Consider the following 17301-nt stretch of genomic DNA (forward strand, 5'->3'; position numbering starts at 1 on the left):
GGCATAGCTACTCGCGTCTGTATACGCCGAAAATGGATCACCCTCATTAGGATGCATTAATTGGATACTGTTTGCAAATTGCAGTCTCAATGTCTCAAATGCGACTTGTTTATGTTCATCCCACTTCCATCTGTTCCCCTTTTTCAATGAAGGCAACAAAGGAGCCACGTAGCTTGCATAATTTATGATAAACCGATGGTGATAATTACAGATTCCTAAAAATCGCCTTAGTTCCTTGTGGTTTTTGGGGGCAGGACAGTTTAGCATCGCTGTCATCCTTCCAGGGTCTGGTACGACGCCGTGTTCATTTATTATGTGACCTAGGAATTTGACTTCGGGCTGCCCGAACTTACATTTTGTCACACCTCCTTAAATTGACTTGCCAGGGTCCGCGGCTGATTCCCCGGGCGACGTCTCCTCGCGGGTGCTGGAATCCCTGAATCTCGTTGCTCACTTCGAAGTCGGCAGATTTCTGGAAAGGCGGGTCCTCGTTTGATGCTCTCGTGATACTTGCAGTGTTGTGCCTGTGTTCTTCTGTTTAATCTCGACGCCGATACAGTGCGTTGTGGCCGATCCTCGTAGCCCCACGTCGTTGGGCGCCACTTTTCTATAACTATCCTTCCTCACTACTTTTACCTTCTCTGTTCTTGCAGAAAGAGATAGTTATATCCCGAACTAGAGTCAGTGGGGAACAAGGATCACCTCAGGGTTGACGTGGTAATTTTGATGTATATCAATAAATACAGGAACAACAAATTTAAGACACCGAATAATTTTACTTTTGAAATTAAAGAAAATCTTATACACTATTTCCCTAACTGGTACAAAAGTTTGGTTTAGTGTCTGAAAGCCCGCTGTCGACTATGTCCACTCGAGTAATGCAATGTGTTTTGACCTGCATACCAGATCCCTTGCTGGCGGGGGAGGGGGGCCCTTCACCCCTGATCTTCTGGCCAGTTCAAATTTCAAGTCAAACAGTTACAGGGGTTCTGGACTGGTATACTTTCATACTTCATTTCCATCCCTGTTTTTTCAACATTTTAGTAATTCATATTACAAATACTACCTAATGAGAGCAGCACTTTAGAATAGAATATTTCGCCATCTAGTGTCATTACTGAGAACTTTTAGGTCTCTGTGAGCGCAAAACCTATCCAATTAGTTTTTGTACAGTAAAAATAATCAAAGTCACATGTAATTGATGCTACATTATCACATTGTATTTAATTTCATTTGTCCTAGTTAATGAAGAAGTGGAAGTTTTAATGTGTGTCTTGTTGCATAATCACATGCGGCCTCTCATACATCGGTATTTGTTATTACAGCCTCCAGATCCTTTCATACTAACGTGTTAATGAACATGGGGGAGACTGGAATTAATGCGGAGAATTGAAGGGTAAGTTTTTGTCTTATCTGGATTTGGAGGTTAACAGGATTTAACCGAAGGAGAGTTTACTTCGTGAAGTTATAAATAAATACTGCACTTAACAGAACTCACTGTAAACGGAGGCTGTGTGCCTTAATCCTAATTCATCTCGATCCGCCAAGCTACAAACACAGGTTTCAGATAAATCAGTTATAGGTTTAGGGAGGGTAAGAATTATTTTAACTTAAACACAAAATAAATACCTGTGGAGCAGGCAGAAACCTAAATGAAAGATAGCGGAAGCTCTCACCCTGGTTCGTATTTCGGAGGTCTCGGATTCATATTATGACACGGAGATGGGCAATTTTGACTGATGGTTTCGTGGTTTTACTCTAGAAAAATGATGGTATAATACCTAAAGTTATGCCACCATCGCTCTATACCGTGTCTTGTTAAGTGTACATTGCATTTTTAGATTCAATATCGTCGCTGAATAAACATAGTAAGCAAAACTGAAGAAATAGACCACACATAAATCTACAAGGCGTAGGTGGACATCAGAGTTATAGCTGATCATGAGGTGGGTTACGAGCATGCAGATTGGATTCATGTGGCTTACGAGCATGCAAGGTTCAGTGGCGAACTCTGTGGACACGGTAATGAAACATGTTTTCGGTGATCAGCTTGGCAACTGTCATATTCTCTCTGTCAGGCCTATGGTTCACGGAATTACTGTCTACTCCCTAAGATGAAAGTCTTACGCATTTTGTAATGTTTCCTTAATTTCTCAACTTTAAGCTGTCATTAATGTTATATTTATGATAACGTATTGTAGAGCTTGTCAACAAATTACCAGAAATTGTTTCGAGGTTGCACGCAGTCTTCGAAGCAGAGAAAGATCATCGCTTTTGTAGAATTTGTACGTCAGGCGGAAGTTTGTATGAGATATGTGACAATCTTCCATAGATCTTCTTCTGTTTGAAAGGGAGGATTTTAGCTTTGGTGCTGATGACATAATGGGGTCCTTATAGGTTATTTTGAGTTTGGATTCAATTGAGAATAAGTTCTATTTTACCCGATTCTTACAACCTACAGACCGAAAACCTACAATGATTTTATCTTATCATATGTTTCTGGGTGAACGTCTCTACAAAATATTTACATGCATTTTTTTAAAACACCTTTATTCTCGTAATACTAGGTTACTTACACAAACAAACTAGGCATTCGTACATGCACATGTACGTACACAATGCCTGATTTGCTGTGTTGCCTTTTAAATCATTGTGTTTTGTTTTCATTACTAGAAATAAATTATGTAAGTTGTTAGTCATTAATACGAACATTTTCTCCTTATGCTTCTCTAAAAGTTTGTAACACTTTTTGATTCACATGCCTGTTAAACAAGGAAGGAACATGTCGAACATATTAAATTATTTACAGAATGCGTAAAATATACGTCTTAGAAATTCTAAATCGCAGAGTAAATAGAAAGCAAGTATCTGACTTCTCCATTAAAATACGGAAGTGATAAAATTTAAAATATTATTAAACACGGGGTGCTTAAGAGGAATTCGGATAAGAACCGTATCTTCTAAAATCGCGTGTCTCAGACAAAACATGAAGGATAGAACTTTTTTGAATTGTAGCCATGTTTTGAGGAAGTGCCCGGAGATTTCAAAATTATAAGAACATAGTTGGTCAGCGGCTTAGTTATGTAGGTTAACGTGATTAGGGAGGGTGAGAAAAGGGAGGTACATTGCTCGTTCTGTGTTCCCTCTAACCTGTATGAATCGCCCGATTCCAAGCTGGGTTTGGACCCAGGTTGTCGCGGTAAGTACTGTCCGCTCTCCACAAAAATTCTACTGGGAGTGGGACTCTTTCAAAAAACATCGTTTACCCCTGGAAAACCATTCGTATACAATGTATAAAATGTATAAGCGTTTCCGCTATGGTATAAGAAATTTGCTGGTGAATCGATACATTTCACACCAATCGATACGAGAAATAATATATTGTTCTAATAATAAAAGTGTCCAGTTCAGTTTCGTCACATTGACATCTAGACCAGCGTTCACAATCGGCGTACAGAGACATTTTATAACAAATCGTATATTCACACGTTATGGTTAAAAAATATACCATATCTTTGTAATTAGAATTCGTAATACACACTCACAGACTGGTTTATTAACAGTAGTTTTATTCAACATGTATTATGTTTTGTTTTTATATGTTTATTGTTATATGGCAGAGATTTATATGTAATACATATTTGTGGTCATGAAGAGTTCTGTATCCCCCCTTTCGTGAGGCGATGTGGTGTGACGTCATGTGTCTTACAAATTAGGTTGTGTTGCGGGCGATAAAATTAAGCAGGAATACTGATCTAGATACACACTCCTGGGACCATTTTTTCACAGCCTTAACTCCAGCCAAACTTCCCGCTGAAATGCTGGGCTGTTGAACAAAGAATGATATTAAAAATGCGTGTATTGAATTCAAAATATCTGCCTCTCAGTCTGTCGATCCGTACTTAATAACTGAAGAAATTTTTAAAATTTGTTATTGGGAATCTTGGTTTAGATCGGACAATTACATTTGCGTGTGTTTGTGCGCGGAGAACTGACTGGGAGGGGAATCCCCAAGCTACTTAAGTTACCACGGGTCTTCGGGGAATCCAAAACCAGAAGCGCAGTCACGTGGAGAATTCTCCGAGATGACAATGTCATCCGTCCCGACTAGTGCCAGACACCCCGCCCACTCAAATGGGTCATTGATCTGAGACAGATCTTGACCTCACTGTTATCGTTCTCGACATTCAAATATGAAATACTGGAGGACTCCCCACGATTTTTACGATGTGCGTACATTTTCTGAGTTGTTGAATGTATATTGTCGTTCAGATATTCGTTCTTCATTAGAAGCTGTGCATTATCAACTTCCGCGAAGCTTTGATTTCTTGCTCGAAGCATATTAGGTTTAAGTCACATCGTACGAGGTAAGATGGTTGTGATTTCATCCTAAATGTCCATGAATAACATAACTCGTGACTTATTCACAATTGTAGGTCTACGTGTGTTGCTACGTCGGAAATTAAGACAAAGTGACCAAGCTGTAATCTATACTTAGATTAATTATACTTCTTTAAGGAGGATCTTGCCTGTACAGAGTTCAGTACGCAGTGAGCCAATATTATATATCGATCGGTGGTCTGTAGATTGTCTAAACCCTTAGGTTACTTTGTCTTGCAAGAAGCTGAGTGGGATGCAAAACAGAGGAGGAGGAAGAAGAAGAAGAAGAAGGAGAAGAACGGAATTGGGGCAGAATTTAGTATAAATAAATGATGAGAAACTTTAAGGGCACTAAATATGGACATGACGTAAGGTTGAACGAGGAACTTGTTTGTGAGGGAAAATTTTAGTTTCTAAGTGGTCAGGAGGGATGATGGTGTTGAGGTGGTGGTAAATCAGCAAACTGAAGGTAAGGTCAGAGATGATAAGTTTTCATGTCTGAGAGGAGCATCAGGTTTAATAGAGATTCATGGTAAATAATGCAAACCAAAACAAATATCAGGATGATTCTTGTGGTACCTATCGCTAGTTCTGCTTGTTACCTTTGTTTTCTCAGTTTCTTTGTATTTATATATCTTCCTCTTTTCCTTGTATCTTGCGCCCTTTATTGCCACAGGAATCTCAAAAATACGTACCCCTTGTTCTTAATCACTATTTTCTTCATTAACACTCTCGCGAGGAGAATGCTTACATGTGTATTTGTGTATGTAAAATTATACTTCAGAAAATCCCATCGTAAAGAGACCGAAAATTTGGTGCGGGATAATATTAAAATGAAATGTGAAATGACTGTTGATGCGTTCCAGAGGTAGAAATATTTTATTGGCAGATTTGAACGTCAGGTACTTCGTACCAACAGGAGATTGTTGAATAAAAAGGTATTTATCGATTGGTGGATTTGAAAATGTAATTTAGCCACGATTACTTATTTTATTCGCCTTTCATATACTCTCTGACCTCTCTCGTTCTGCGTTATATGATCTTTGCACCCGGCGTCTTTTTCACAACCAGAACTACTCGCGCGAGATCCCTGTAGCAGAAAACTGAACACAAAGTAGCTTCGACTTCATTATGTATGTACTGATTCGTAATAAAATAATGACACGTCTGTTTCTAAGCACCACGTCTTGAACGCATACATCGACCAGCAGCATATCGATAGCTCCACACATTCGATATATCGACCAGGATGAAAACGATCAGCATATAGCATAAAGCCCCTACATCGATTGAATAGAAGATTTGTTTCGCCAACGAGAATGGAATATGGCGGAAATCCCGCTGCGAAAACAAAATATAATTCCACAAAGAAACAAATACGTACTAGGGCCAGTCAATCCCACAGAAAAGCTTGACGGAATTTAAAAACTACAGCGAAAAGGGGGGAGGGGGTAGAAGGAGTTGTCGAAAGAGACGAAAAGAGAGAGAGAGAGAGAGAGAAAAATCTCCGAAGTGTTCAAACTGAGAACTGCGGGTCACAGGTGAATCGTGAGAGAGGTCTTGTTCTTGAATACTCCCATATTTACAGCCATTTTATCAAGCAAATGGTCACCAAGGATCGAACCTTGTTCTGAACGAGTTTATATTGCTATGATTCACATTAATGTTATCCTCTGCCCTTTGGTCTCTCACGTAAATGACTATTTTACCTTTCATCTATTGTCGTTACACATGAATAACTGCAGATACGTAATGTGAGTGAGCAGACAGAAACCTCAGTTTTCGGTTATATGAAACAAGTCAACAAATGTTTGGGTTGTAGGCCTAGTAAGGTACATGCTCAAACCATAGATTTAAGGCATTAAAATCGCATTTAAATTAACGGTGTTTTTAAATAGACGTGTTCTCAAAATGTTATAAAGTTATTACAATATAAATTTTACTGTACGGAAGGACGTATACAATGAAATCTAAGAAATGTGGTGGTAATCGACATATGAGAATCGATTACAAAAGAAATTATAGCTTTAGAGAAGAATAAAACTGTTTTGGTATATGCAAGTAATTTGGTACAGAAATCAGTTAACAGATCATATGCAGAAAATAATGGATGAAGGAGGTGACCTAACGTTGGAACAGTCTTGAGCCTAATTTATGGATATCAATATATAAGAAGAAGAATACAAGGTGGAGAGACGAAGAAATATGAAACAATAACAAAACGAAGAGGAGGTGAATTAGTTTGAATTAGAACACAGTTTGAAAAGAACTACAAATTATTAGCCGGGTCACTTTAATGCAATGGCGGACCATTGGGGACCCAGAAATAATCTTACAATTTGATATTAGCACAAAATTTAATCTCATTAACAATAACGAAAAGAATATGAAAATATCATAAATTTATTCTAAAATTGTATTGGTTTAAAACTATTCTTCAAAACAGATTACGTGTTTTTTTTACTCGTACGTATATTTTATACATTAAAACCAGAAAAATGAAGTGTGCCAAACTTACCAAAAAATAACTTTGTATTAAGTTATTTGTATGTTTACTTTCCTGATACGTGAATCGAACTGACAAACATAATCTTGAGATATTCGGAAATAGTTCGGGAAAGTTTAAGCATTTGGCACCGACGCCCGCGGCGAGTCTGTAAAATTGGGGTGGGGGACACTTGACAGATGAGCACATTGTTTGTTTGACAGTGAAGGATCCGTGCTTTGTGATTCAGTTTGGAGAACAGTTTTTCCTGATAGGACGGCAAAACGCGAAGCATTGTAAATTTGACAATAAACACTCGTCCAGCCAAAGTTTATAACCGTGTATTTATATGCGTACTTTATTCAGTTCTTACATGTTTGTTCGGTGTATAATATGCAACGCTGCAAGAATTGAAGCAAAGGCTGGCTTGTCCTCTCGCGTTTGATATACCTTCCAAACCTAGCCCTCGTGCCAAGGTCACCCGAGTTGTCAGGCGAATGTAGTCTAGTGACGAGCAGAACACGTGTTTATTTCGACACGTAACTTCGCAAAACGAAATCCGTTGCTGTTTGTGAAGCATTCAGCGATGCTTATTCTAACAATGTAGAAGTACCGAATAAGACAACAACACACAGAATTGTAACAAAACATCAGGTCATAGGGAGTCTCTGTATGACTTAGAGAAGCTGATGGACGTAAGGTTTTCGCAATAGATTAAAACTAACAAAGAACTCGCTTGTCTTGTTATATTTATGCTACCAAAGCTTATAAATACTGTTATTGTTTGAGTTGCGTTTTAAATGGACTATTCTGTAACTTTTATTGACCATGGGGTTAAACTAACTAACTAACTAGATGGCTTACCGAACCCGAAGGTTCATCACCGAATTAACCAAAGCCCTCCACCGGACCAACAAAATCCAGTCTCCTTCAACTCCTATCTCCCATAGATCCCGCCTGAGATTATCCTCCCTTCTACGTCTAGGTCTCCCCAGCGGTCTCTTCCCTTCAGGCTTCCCAACCAATACCCGGTGCACACCTTGTCCCATCCATGCGCGCTACATGTCCCGCCCATCTCACTCTTCTCGACTTAATCACCCTCACAATACTGGGGGAACAGTACAGATTTTTAAGCTCGTCATTGTGCAGTTTTCTCCACGCCCCATCGTCTTCCCTCTTAGGCCCAAATATCCTCCTCAACACCCGATTCTCAAACACCTGCAATCTGTGTTCCTCCCTCTGAGTGAGAGACCATGTTTCGCACCCATACAAAACAACAGGCAAGATTATTGTTTTGTATACTTTAATTTTCAGGTTCTTAGAAATCAGACGGGAAGACAAAATATTTTGGACTGAGAAGTAGCAAGCATTTCCGGAATTTAGTCTCCTCCTAACTTCCTCACAAGTATCATTTTGATTTGTTATTGTTGTTCCCAAATATTTGAACTTTGTAACCCTTTCAAAGGATTTATTAGCCACCCTAAGATAATTTTGCCCGCCTGTCTTCTGATGACGAGATACTAACATGAACTTATTTTTTTCTGAATTTACTTCCAGCCCCACTTGTCTACCAGCCTCTAGTAAAACTTCTGCGTTCCTCTTTATTGTATTAATATCGTCCCCCAATAAATTAACATCATCAGCATATGCCAATAGCTGATGTGTCCCATATTGACCATGGGGTTAATCAGTGCAATCTTAACATGTTACATCATTCTTATAGAGGGTTGCTAGCTGCGAGTAGTTGGGACAGGAGAAAGTAGTCCATCTATCTGTCTCCTAAGCAGTCTGCTGTTATACACAGCTGACAAGGGGCTACGTCTTTGAAGCAGGAATGCAGACAGCGTGTAAGATAATTTAGTAATGGTGCAATCTGTCGATACCTGCTTGAATCGAGAAACAGGGAAAAAGTTATAATTGGCGTTGTGATAAATTACGTACACGCAATGAAGACGAATTGGGGGGAGGGGTTATAAATGTTAAAAGCCTTTGATAAAATAATGTTTGGGAACATGAACGTAAATCAATAATATGGCTTCTGTGGAATTTCTTGTGTAAATTTTGATATGCTGATGATAATTTATGAACCATTGCAATTAGGCATGAGAAATTTTGTATCGAGATAGATCATTGCCATCACGAAGCTTAACATATTAAAAATTACAAGATGGTGCAGAATTTGAGACTAAATAATAGGTCAGCGTGTTCCGTATCTACCTTTGAGGAAATTATGTACAAATCATGTCCTTTTAATTGATGAATATTGTTGTCCCTACCAAATTGAATGATTCTATCTCTCTCTCTCTCTATCTCTCTCTCTCTCTGCGTGGCTGTGCAGTCCGTGAAGGACCTTGGCCTACTCAAGACATGTCCCAGACCACGCGGCCACTGTGATCGGCAAATAGACATTCATTTTGAAGGAATGAAGAGTTCATAAGTTTCTTCTTAGTACGTCTATTATGTCATGTTTGTCTCAATGTAACAGGAATTCCTACAAAGTGATTAGTTAATTATTCCAGCATCCGCAAACAAAATTTAGTGGCAGTCTCTACAAGTCCAAGGTAACCTATAATAAATACGCAGAGTCAACTTTTAAAGGAAAATGTATTCAATGGTTTCATTATTAAAAATTATCGTATTTTTCAGTCGAAGTATTAGGGCAAATGAATGTAATTTCAACTATGCGGGCGGATTTGTGTGTGTGTATGTGTTGTAGAAAACTAAGCCAGAATGTTTTCTTTTTGTCTAATATTACGTCAGATGATGCATTTGGGCCCCCATTAAGAAGAATAAAGGTCCACTGGGAGACATAAGGAGTATCTGACAGTGAGCTGTATTGGTAATGGATAATGAGAGTTCCTTTACACATCGTAAATATTTTTGTGATTGAGTTAACATGTTATACTATAAGGGACGTCATTTGTGAAAAAAGGGTACGCTTTTACCGGATTCGTTTAACGGAGAAATGTATATTAAACTCCGCGGATGTCAGATGTCTCTTACACACGCACGTTAAATCAATCCAGTGATTAGTTCGGGTGATAGATACATTGCAGTGGTCGTAAGGTTAAGTGTAAGACCTAGGAAAGACTGAACTTATTTAGGACTGAGTCATGTAACGATATTTTGTAAAAGCGGTTATGAACCTTCTGGTTCTGTGAAGACCGGACATGTATCGACCGTCAGAGTAACTCTCGACATCTGAAGGAAGGTTTTGCATCACGCAGTTCGTAACTCAGTTGTTACCAGCTGCGTAGATCCGTGCTATGTCATACGCAGGATCTGCTATGCTCTGTGGTGATTCTCCTATTACAAAATTTGCATAAAACAGAAACATCCACTGTAGCGCGTGTTTTGAAGAAATTGTTATTTGTTTATGCGCACGTCAAGGTGTTAGTTGCGTAGAACAATACTTTATGCAGGTTTTAATGAATCTACGTGGTGTGGGCCCTTAATTTCGTTACGATGCTTTTTAAAACAATTTTCCTCGTTTTTCCATTTTTTTAGAGAACTGAAATTGGAGACGAACAGAAGTTAGTGGAAAGGGAAAATTGTGTTAGGTCTAATTACGAAGCTTAGAGTATATTTATGACAAAATTATAATAGATTTGTTTAAATTGGTTCATATCGTCTGATTGTGGAAAAAGATTGGGATTAATTAAAGATTATTAATGGTTTTAGTATGATCCTTTATATTTAAGTAATAAATGTAAAATATGTGGAAAGTGTACTTGGTGGCTTTTGTCGCTTTAAAATTATACTGCTCGCTTGAAGCCCTACTATTTGAAGCCATGAGATTAGTATATGTACCATTTGTTGTGACAACCGGTAACTCTACATTTTTCATCCTTGTCTGATATGATTCTCGGAGCAAACAGCCAGTATTTCATTAAACATCACAAACAAAGTTTCCGTCTTCAAAGTGTGAATAAGTGTCCTATATTTTGGGTGTTCCATTTCTGTAGCCTTCAGATCTTCTGTTTTACTAGTAGTCTTTTGGAATGGTATCACAGTGCTTGAATTGTCCTGTACTTACGACTCCGAGGGACCGATACTATATGTAGGATTTCGAAGATTTCTGTCTTCTGGGTTGTTGCGCTGTGTAGTCTGGTCGATGTTTACCAACGTTTCAGAGGTCATACTGCCTCCTTCATCAGAGTATGAAGATTTCCGTCTTCTGGGTTGTTGCGCTGTGTAGTCTGGTCGATGTTAACCAACGTTTCAGAGGTCATACTGCCTCCATCATCAGGGCGATGAGTATGAAGATTTCTGTCTTCTGGGTTGTTGCGCTGTGTAGTCTGGTCGATGTTTACCAACGTTTCAGAGGTCATACTGCCTCCTTCATCAGAGTATGAAGATTTCCGTCTTCTGGGTTGTTGCGCTGTGTAGTCTGGTCGATGTTAACCAACGTTTCAGAGGTCATACTGCCTCCATCATCAGGGCGATGAGTATGAAGATTTCTGTCTTCTGGGTTTTTACGCTGTGTAGTCTGGTCGATGTTAACCAACGTTTCAGAGGTCATACTGCCTCCTTCATCAGAGTATGAAGATTTCCGTCTTCCGGGTTGTTGCGCTGTGTAGTCTGGTCGATGTTTACCAACGTTTCAGAGGTCATACTGCCTCCTTCATCAGAGTATGAAGATTTCCGTCTTCCGGGTTGTTGCGCTGTGTAGTCTGGTCGATGTTAACCAACGTTTCAGAGGTCATACTGCCTCCATCATCAGGGCGATGAGTATGAAGATTTCTGTCTTCTGGGTTTTTACGCTGTGTAGTCTGGTCGATGTTAACCAACGTTTCAGAGGTCATACTGCCTCCTTCATCAGAGTATGAAGATTTCTGTCTTCTGGGTTGTTGCGCTGTGTAGTCTGGTCGATGTTTACCAACGTTTCAGAGGTCATACTGCCTCCTTCATCAGAGTATGAAGATTTCCGTCTTCTGGGTTGTTGCGCTGTGTAGTCTGGTCGATGTTAACCAACGTTTCAGAGGTCATACTGCCTCCATCATCAGGGCGATGAGTATGAAGATTTCTGTCTTCTGGGTTGTTGCGCTGTGTAGTCTGGTCGATGTTTACCAACGTTTCAGAGGTCATACTGCCTCCTTCATCAGAGTATGAAGATTTCCGTCTTCTGGGTTGTTGCGCTGTGTAGTCTGGTCGATGTTAACCAACGTTTCAGAGGTCATACTGCCTCCATCATCAGGGCGATGAGTATGAAGATTTCTGTCTTCTGGGTTTTTACGCTGTGTAGTCTGGTCGATGTTAACCAACGTTTCAGAGGTCATACTGCCTCCGTCATCAGAGTATGAAGATTTCCGTCTTCCGGGTTGTTGCGCTGTGTAGTCTGGTCGATGTTAACCAACGTTTCAGAGGTCATACTGCCTCCATCATCAGGGCGATGAGTATGAAGATTTCTGTCTTCTGGGTTGTTGCGCTGTGTAGTCTGGTCGATGTTTACCAACGTTTCAGAGGTCATACTGCCTCCTTCATCAGAGTATGAAGATTTCCGTCTTCTGGGTTGTTGCGCTGTGTAGTCTGGTCGATGTTAACCAACGTTTCAGAGGTCATACTGCCTCCATCATCAGGGCGATGAGTATGAAGATTTCTGTCTTCTGGGTTGTTGCGCTGTGTAGTCTGGTCGATGTTAACCAACGTTTCAGAGGTCATACTGCCTCCTTCATCAGAGTATGAAGATTTCCGTCTTCTGGGTTGTTGCGCTGTGTAGTCTGGTCGATGTTAACCAACGTTTCAGAGGTCATACTGCCTCCTTCATCAGAGTATGAAGATTTCCGTCTTCTGGGTTGTTGCGCTGTGTAGTCTGGTCGATGTTAACCAACGTTTCAGAGGTCATACTGCCTCCATCATCAGGGCGATGAGTATGAAGATTTCTGTCTTCTGGGTTGTTGCGCTGTGTAGTCTGGTCGATGTTAACCAACGTTTCAGAGGTCATACTGCCTCCATCATCAGAGTATGAAGATTTCTGTCTTCTGGGTTGTTGCGCTGTGTAGTCTGGTCGATGTTAACCAACGTTTCAGAGGTCATACTGCCTCCTTCATCAGAGTATGAAGATTTCCGTCTTCTGGGTTGTTGCGCTGTGTAGTCTGGTCGATGTTAACCAACGTTTCAGAGGTCATACTGCCTCCATCATCAGGGCGATGAGTATGAAGATTTCTGTCTTCTGGGTTGTTGCGCTGTGTAGTCTGGTCGATGTTTACCAACGTTTCAGAGGTCATACTGCCTCCATCATCAGAGCGATGAGTATGAAGATTTCCGTCTTCTGGGTTGTTGCGCTGTGTAGTCTGGTCGATGTTAACCAACGTTTCAGAGGACATACTGCCTCCACCATCAGGGCGATGAGTATGAAGATTTCTGTCTTCTGGGTTGTTGCGCCGTGTAGTCTGGTCGATGTTTACCAACGTTTCAGAGGTCATACTGCCTCCATCATCAGAGTATGAAGATTTCTGTCTTCTGGGTTCTTGCGCTGTGTAGTCTGTTCGATGTTTACCAACGTTTCAGAGGTCATACTGCCTCCATCATCAGAGTATGAAGATTTCTGTCTTCTGGGTTCTTGTGCTGTGTAGTCTGGTCGATGTTTACCAACGTTTCAGAGGTCATACTGCCTCCATCATCAGAGTATGAAGATTTCTGTCTTCTGGGTTGTTGCGCTGTGTAGTCTGGTCGATGTTTACCAACGTTTCAGAGGTCATACTGCCTCCGTCATCAGAGTATGAAGATTTCTGTCTTCTGGGTTGTTGCGCTGTGTAGTCTGGTCGATGTTAACCAACGTTTCAGAGGTCATACTGCCTCCATCATCAGGGTGATGAGTATGAAGATTTATGTCTTCTGGGTTGTTGTGCTGTGTGGTCTGGTCGATGTTAACCAACGTTTCAGAGGTCATACTGCCTCCTTCATCAGGGCGATGAAGATTTCTGTCTTCTGGGTTGTTGCGCTGTGTAGTCTGGTCGATGTTTACTAACGTTTTAGAGGTCATACTGCCTCCATCATCAGGGTGATGAGTATGAAGATTTATGTCTTCTGGGTTGTTGTGCTGTGTGGTCTGGTCGATGTTAACCAACGTTTCAGAGGTCATACTGCCTCCTTCATCAGGGCGATGAAGATTTCTGTCTTCTGGGTTGTTGCGCTGTGTAGTCTGGTCGATGTTTACTAACGTTTTAGAGGTCATACTGCCTCCGTCATCAGGGTGATGAATATCGCCCTGATGACGGAGGCAGTATGACCTCTGAAACGTTGGCTAACATCAACCAGCCTACACAGCGCAACAACCCAGAAGACGGAAATGTTCATACTCACCGCTGTGAGAACCTCAAGTCTTACAAAAACTATCTTAACTCAAATCTAAAAGATTGTGACGATAGTGCGTTATTTGAATAAAAAGTTTTTTGGATGTTTTCCATCGTATAATAAAACTGAAAGACGTTTCGGAGATGGGAGTCTATCTCCGTCTTCAGGTAACCTACTCTATTGGGCCCAATCGATAGAGGTAATCCCTAACTCGTTCAATTTTATTATCTTATTAGACGATGAAAAGCATCCAAAAACTTTTTATTTTAAAAACTATCTTAAACTTAAGCTTAAAAGTAATAAAAGCAGGCGGTTATAATTTTCCTACCCGTTTGATGCCCCCGAAAAATCTTTTTAAGTGACTTTTAGTAGACACTGAGTTTGATATATCTGACTCGTGGTATGAAGTTGTGTATTAAGTTATTTATTTGTGAATTATATATTTTAAAATCAAGTATATTAAAACACTTCTACCAAAAATATCCAATGGTTTTACGTAAATATTCTGTGTAACGAAAAGTATAATTTTTATTCCTTTTTATAACCAGTATTGTATGGTTGTATCTGGGAGACGCTACGCGTTTGGTTTTGCTGAACTTTCATTTTTAAGTTGTAATTGCGTCGATGGCGATCCACGAACTGCAGGGTAATGACGGTTACTGAGGCTTCTGTCTGCGGTTTGTGGTTTATGCGATACTGATCTATCTGCTATAGGAGAATGATTGCAATTAGGCGACTCAATACTAGGGCGTTCTCATCGGAGGGAATACGTGAACATTCTCGTCTTCGTCTATCGTCACTGAGATCCGGGGAAGGAATTTTGGGCATGTTTGTTTATGTGGAAAATCAATAACCCCACCTCCCATCCCCGTTTTCTTGTTCAGAAAAGTCTGTTCTAGTTTACATACAACTCAAATTATCCCTCAAACATTGGATGGCTACACACGTTAGATACCACTGTCTCAAACAATGCTTTTGTTTTGCGTTGTATGATACTGGAACATAACAGCACAAATTTTATTTCCAAGTTTCAAAATTGGTGACTCAATTATACTCATTCCTTTTCATAACAATTTTACTTTTACGTAGTGCTACTTGACAGTGTACTCGTTAAATCCGGTACAGAGGAAATATAACTTCCTAATTCTACAAAAACCGTGTCGGTGAAGTAACTGTTAGGTCTACATCAGATGGAGAAATTGTCACTAATTTAATCTTTATTTATTTTATTTATTTATTTATTTAGTGTTCTGTCTGACGACAGGTCCATATGAACAGGATCCTTCCATCCTTTTCTCGGACTGGGACCTGTTCATATACGTTCTTGGCAGATGATCCAGAAGTGGTTTGCCATTGCCTTCTTCTGTGTGTGAATGGAGTAATTGTTGGGATGCCACAGAGAAACCGGGGAAGCCCGCGGAGGAAAACTCCGTGTTGCCTAGACCACGGCCTTGCCCAACACAAGTTATAAATTCGGGCACCTCCGGGAATCGAACCCGAGACCCCAGGATTATAAGGCCAGCGTTCTAACCGCTAGACCGCCGTGGCACGGTTACTTTAATCTAAGAGAATATAATTATGGCAGATATGGAAGATGATGGAGGCAGCAAGGATCTTTAAAAGTTTGGTTAACTAACAGACTCCGCGGCCTTACGACCCATAATAGATCCGTCTTCGTATTCACCCCCGTGAGAAACTCAAATCCTACATAGTTATGTCAGTTTATAGGCTTTTCATTTTTAGTAAAAGATACGCCACTACCTAATTAGAGAAAACTGCATTAAGATTTAAGACGTACTCTTAGTAATTTATTATAAAATAAACGAGAAGTGTCTCAGCAAACATTACATTTATAAAGTAAATTAAATCAAAACTAAAATATCTTTTGTAGGGTCTCGGAGTCGATGTGTTGTGTTTTTTGAAAGATAAATAAGCTGCCTTTCCGGGAATTGATTTCGGGTCGTTCAGTTTAGTTATTACACTGACTGAAATGCTGTACTGAAAAAGAACACTTCGTGATTCCATCATTTCTGAGTTGCATATGATTTGGAAGAAATGCCAACTCTTAATAATCGAATCTACATTAAGCCAGTAACGATTACGTTTTGATTTTGATTTTTCGAGTTAATGAATTCGTTTCATCAAATGTAACCCAACAATTCGTCTGTAAATTCATTCAGTTACTTAATTGTCCATCGAGAGAATTTAAATTTATATTATGGAATTTATTTACAATAAATTGTTCTGTGCTGGGGATTTAAGTAACACATGTTTCCAGCAACTTTACTAGTCCTGAGGGAATTTATTTCGTACGCTACCTGTGCAGGGTGGATGGAGAAACCCTTGGGGGGGGGGAATCAGTAATGAGTTTGTAAGTGACTTACATGGTGATGGGGTCTAATTGCTAGGGGTCGCACAGAGAATTTCTTAATTATAAAAGTGCAACAACTTTTAACATTATTGTAATCGCATCGCTGTTTGACTTGTAACTTAATCTCTTTTAAATGGATGGAAATTTACCTACAGACCATCTGTACGCGTCTGAGTTGTGATGCTTATGCAAAGACAACTTTATCTTTCACTACATATTCCAATTTATTGGCAATTCTCCTTAAACCAGTGAAAGGGGCCATTGGTTACTACGGACATCTGTAGGTTTTTGTTACTTTTGAAACTACGTAAATATTGCTTATTTTTAATCGAATCCCAAACTTCCTCTGTAGTCCGTAGGTAATGTAGGTTTCCTTCTTTACGTTGATTCTATTTTTGTTATATGCCAAATAATAAATAATTTTAATATAATTTATAATGTAATAATTTATGTGGTGGAACAGTAGTGATGTATGTTACATCCGAGAAAGGAAATGGATTAACCTTTAATATTTTGATATTATTACAGTTTCTCATAAGCCGGAAAACCTCAGTCGGTATTGTGTGTAACTAAATACGGATCAGACGGCCGGGATTCGAGGCAGTGAATTTTTATCGTAATGTTTTGAACTCTTCGGTATCTGCATTTGTGAAGGTACTCTGGTTGTACAGACAGGGGAACTTCTCACTTAACCCCTGTTTTTTTCGGGGGGGGGGGGGGCTCGGTTCCATCTTGTACAAAGTCCGTATAGGTTACTCTACCCCTCTTT

General features: G+C 39.8%; 2 protein-coding genes across 7 annotated transcripts in view; one reads left to right on the forward strand and one right to left on the reverse strand.

Annotated features, from left to right (window-relative positions):
• The window catches only part of LOC147871749 (uncharacterized), a 260188-nt gene that overhangs the window by 174837 nt on the left and 68050 nt on the right, over positions 1 to 17301 (forward strand). Inside the window, exon 1 of one of the 6 annotated variants that reach the window (XR_015538350.1) lies at positions 1411 to 9426. The exons of the other annotated variants lie outside the window; for them this stretch is intronic. The gene's annotated coding sequence lies outside the window, so the exon portion shown is untranslated. Of the gene's footprint in view, positions 1 to 1410; positions 9427 to 17301 lie in introns of those variants that run through there. 6 annotated transcript variants of the gene reach the window in all.
• Positions 1 to 17301, reverse strand: part of LOC110834927 (dystrophin, isoforms A/C/F/G/H-like) — a 330291-nt gene that overhangs the window by 46609 nt on the left and 266381 nt on the right. The window lies entirely within an intron of this gene.

This window comes from Zootermopsis nevadensis, unplaced genomic scaffold (assembly GCF_977971745.1).
Source record: "Zootermopsis nevadensis isolate Lab colony 2312 unplaced genomic scaffold, Znev_1.0 Znev_ptg000040l, whole genome shotgun sequence".
Classification (NCBI taxonomy): domain Eukaryota; kingdom Metazoa; phylum Arthropoda; class Insecta; order Blattodea; family Termopsidae; genus Zootermopsis; species Zootermopsis nevadensis.